Source organism: Micropterus dolomieu, linkage group LG12 (assembly GCF_021292245.1).
Source record: "Micropterus dolomieu isolate WLL.071019.BEF.003 ecotype Adirondacks linkage group LG12, ASM2129224v1, whole genome shotgun sequence".
Taxonomy (NCBI): Eukaryota; Metazoa; Chordata; class Actinopteri; order Centrarchiformes; family Centrarchidae; genus Micropterus; species Micropterus dolomieu.
Window position 1 is genome coordinate 6,535,368 of NC_060161.1, and position 4,984 is coordinate 6,540,351.

A 4,984-nucleotide genomic window follows, 5' to 3' on the forward strand; every position below is an offset into this window, starting at 1 on the left:
TGCATTGGCTTCCAGTAAAATCCAGAATAGAATTTAAAATCATTCTTCTTACCTACAAAGCTCTTAATGGTCAGGCACCATCATATCTTAAAGAGCTCATAGTACCTTACTACCCCACCAGAGCACTGCGCTCCCAGAATGCAGGGTTACTTGTGGTTCCTAGAGTCTCCAAAAGTAGACTAGGAGCCAGAGCATTCAGCTATCAAGGCCCTCTCCTGTGGAACCAGGTTCCAGTTTGGGTTCAGGAGGCAGACACCATCTCCACATTTAAGAGTAGGATTAAGACGTTCCTCTTTGATAAAGCTTATAGTTAGGGCTGGCTCAGGTGAGTCCTGAACCATCCCTTAGTTATGCTGCTATAGGCCTAGACTGCCGGGGGATTTTCTATGATGCACTGAGCTCCTCTCTCCTCTACTTTCTCTCCCTCTGTATGCAACCTTATCCCATTATTGCATGTTACTAACACAACTTCTCCCCTTTCTGGTAGTCTTGTGCTTTCTCGTCCCTCTCCTCTCTCCTATCACTTCCTGCAGGTGTTTCTGGCTCTGGAGCTGTGGAGTCTGGATCTGTGGCTGCGGGTCTCCTGCTGCCCCTGTGTTCCTGCTCGACACCCTCTACTGCAACAACTATTACTAGTCCTATGGTTACTATAATCATTAACATTATGATTATTATCATTAACACTACTATAAATATCTATACCATTTTTCATTTAGTCTATAGCAACATCACCTTTACTGTCTGTACCGCTGTGTGTATATTATCTAGGCTGCCTTCCATCTCTCTCTCTCCCCCTCTCCCCCCTCCCCCTCTCCCCCTCCCGGTCGAGGCAGATGGCCGCCCACCCTGAGCCATGGTTCTGCTCGAGGTTTCTGCCTCTTAAAAGGAAGTTTTTCCTTGCCTCTGTCGCCTAGTGCTTGCACTTGGTGGGAATTGTTGGGCTTCTGTAAATAGCATCACAGAGTACGGTCTAGACCTGCTCTTTTAGGAGCGCTGTGAGATAACGGTTGTTGTGATTTGGCACTATATACAGTGAGGAAAATAAGTATTTGAACACCCTGCTATTTTGCAAGTTCTCCCACTTAGAAATCATGGAGGGGTCTGAAATTGTCATCGTAGGTGCATGTCCACTGTCAGAGACATAATCTAAAAAAGAAAATCCAGAAATCACAATGTATGATTTTTTAACTATTTATTTGTATGATACAGCTGCAAATAAGTATTTGAACACCTGTCTATCAGCTAGAATTCTGACTCTCAAAGACTTGTTAGTCTGCCTTCAAAATGTCCACCTCCACTCCATTTATTATCCTAAATTAGATGCACCTGTTTGAGGTCGTTAGCTGCATAAAGACACCTGTCCACCCCATACAATCAGTAAGAATCCAACTACTAACATGGCCAAGACCAAAGAGCTGTCCAAAGACACTAGAGACAAAATTGTACACCTCCACAAGGCTGGAAAGGGCTACGGGGAAATTGCCAAGCAGCTTGGTGAAAAAAGGTCCACTGTTGGAGCAATCATTAGAAAATGGAAGAAGCTAAACATGACTGTCAATCTCCCTCGGACTGGGGCTCCATGCAAGATCTCACCTTGTGGAGTCTCAATGATCCTAAGAAAGGTGAGAAATCAGCCCAGAACTACACGGGAGGAGCTGGTCAATGACCTGAAAAGAGCTGGGACCACCGTTTCCAAGGTTACTGTTGGTAATACACTAAGACGTCATGGTTTGAAATCACGCATGGCACGGAAGGTTCCCCTGCTTAAACCAGCACATGTCAGGGCCCGTCTTCAGTTTGCCAATGACCATTTGGATGATCCAGAGGAGTCATGGGAGAAAGTCATGTGGTCAGATGAGACCAAAATATAACTTTTTGGTCGTAATTTCACTAACCGTGTTTGGAGGAAGAAGAATGATGAGTACCATCCCAAGAACACCATCCCTACTGTGAAGCATGGGGGTGGTAGCATTCCCTGAATTGAGCTGCATCTTGTGATCTAGGCCATGCACATTTTTGCCTTTTATGTTGCAAAATCATGAAATATGCGAAACCTACGTAGTTCAAACATAATGACTGGCGACTGCCGATCGATCGCTGATTTACCCCTGATCACAATCTGAGCTCACCGACTGGCAAATCAGCCTTAAAATCATGTAGTGTGAACTAGGCTTAAGGGAGAGTTTTTCTCAGCATTTACATTTACGCTGCCACTGGACACTTCTAGAGCAGTGGAGAGGAGTTCTCTGGAGTGACAACTGTGCGTATGCATGGCTCAGAGTTTGCATGGCGGACCGCACATTCCCCCATCAAGTTTTTTTTTTTATTATTTTTTTTTATTATTTTTTTTGTATAGATCACAACCTTTGCGTGTTTCCATCCCTGTTTTGTATGTATGTTTGTAAATGAGGCCCCATGGACTGAGTGTTTCTATTTAGTCAAATTAGATTTAAAAATGACACTTCATAAGACACTTAATAACGGGCTCTGTTGTAAAGTTGTTTACAAACAATTTAGAGTAGAAGTTTTTTTATTTAATAAAATAAAAAAATTTAAAATTAAGTTCTGTCATCTATTATTCCATTACTTTTCCTCATGTTTCAGATTTTTGCCATGGTATTGTTTCAGTATCTATATGAAGATATTTAGGCTGGTATCATATCAAAGTCTTGAATTAGGTATCGTGACAACACTATTCTGACCAGACTTATCCGGACAGTACATGGGTGTACCAGGGTCCCACTGTTTTCTGCAGCTCTGAGCTGATTGCACTGCTGGGCATCTTCTGAAGATGAATCTTGTGAAGTGAAGTAAGCATGTGTCAGAATTTTTACTTTACATTATCACCTGTAATTTACTTCACTAATGTTGGCGTGTTTCATTTCCTTTATGAAAAACAATCTGGGAACTTTACCACCACAGTATTTTATTTCTGGAGGTACTGAAATCAAATTAAAACGGGCACCAACCAGTACCACTGAAGACTGGACCACTAATCATTTTTAACCACAAACCATACAAGGCATTTTGTAACTGGTTCCAGCGTGCTGTGTTCATGGATGTTGTGAACGTGGTTCACCATCACATCCCAATTAGAGTGGAAGCTGCAGTCGAGTACAGATATTTAATAATAATAATAATAATCTTTATTTTATAGAGCACTTTTCAAAAAACAGTTACAAAGTGTAATAATGACTGGTCACTACAGATTCAGGTCCTTCCTTTCTGTAAAAAAGAAAATGTCATTTTAAAAGAAAGCTATCCTAAACGGAACAACCGCCAGCCCTGCCATAAGATCGACTTGTACGAAGCTTATAATAATTTGTCTCTGCTGATGTTCAGTCTGAGAGGTGTTAAATAGTATGTGTAATGTGTCTTAAGTTGCAGTGTGTTGAGCGCTCAGGACCTCCATATTAATGAGATGCTAGTTGACTAAACCAAGCAGAGAAGCCACACTTGCAGTGCCAATGTTCATTATTTAACCTGCCCACTGTTTCCTTAGCATAAAGCTATAAAAGTACACCAATGAAAAGAATACATTTACATTGCTGTCCCAATGTGCTATGTTTTTGTATTGTCTGTGTAACATATGTCTGGTGTGGTTTTCAGAGTGGAGTTTCTCTGGAGAGAGGCAGAGGTCCAGTGAGCTGGACAGAGGACAGAGGGCGGAGAGCAGAGAGCTGGGAGGATGGAGACGACTCCTACAACAGCCATGTTCTGGCACTCACCTCCCGGTACACACACACGCCTCTCACTTCTTAGGAGACTGCCTTTACTAATGAGGGTGTACTAATCACTCAAATGTGATTGTACAGGTTTTGTCCGTGTATTAGAGGAAGAATTCCAAGGAAAGCCCAATCTAAATCTAGATTTGAATGGTAGCTCCACAACAGGTCTAACAGTGTATTAATAGTCATGTTGTTTCAGATTGCTTGCAGTCCCTACAAGTTGCAGTTTGCATAAAGCCCCACAATATGTTGGATGGATATCGTTTATGGGTGGAATGCGATGCTTCGTTGGCGATTCTTCTTTAGAGTTTGAATTTACCCAAGAGGTACAGCACTACATTTCAGAAGGAAGTATTCTTGCTCCACATTTATCTGGCATCTACCTGACAGCTACTAGTTATTTTGCAGATTAGTGATTTGCACACAAAACATAAAACCATATGTAAAATTTAACAAATTGTTATAGATCAAACTATCCAGCTGTATAGAAAATAGCCCAGTTTAAATGAGCTCTACCTCAAACAAATACAGTATGTCACAAAAGTGAGTACACTCCTCACATTTTTGTAAATATTTGATTATATCTTTTCATGTAACAACACTGAAGAAATGACACTTTGCTACAGTGTAAAGTAGTGAGTGTACAGCTTGTATAATGTATATAAGTGTAAATTTGCTGTCCCCTCAAAATAACACACATAATGGTAAAGAACTCTCTGAGGATCTGAAAAAAGAATGGTTGTTCTACATAAAGATGGCCTAGGCTGTAGAAGATTGCCAAGACCCTGAAACTGAGCTGCAGCACGGTGGCCAAGACCATACAGCAGTTCAACAGGACAACTGGTGAGCTACAGTTCATTGAGGGAACCATGAATGCCAACATGTACTGTGACATACTGAAGCAGAGCATGATCCCCTCCCTTCAGAGACTGGGCCACAGGGCAGTAATCCAACATGATAATGACCCCAAACATACCTCCAAGATGACCACTGCCTTGCTAAAGAAGCTGAGGGTAAAAGTGATGAACTGGCCAGGCATGTCTCCAGACCTAAACCCTATTGAGAATCCTTGGGGCGTCCTCGAACGGAAGGTGGAGGAGAGGACTCCAGTGGCAACATGTAAAGCTCTGGTGAACTCCATGCCCAAGAAGGTTAAGACAGGGCTGGAAATTAATGGTGGCCACACAAAATATTGACACTTTGGGCCCAATTTGGACATTTTGACTTAGGGGTGTACTCACTTTTGTTGCCAGCGG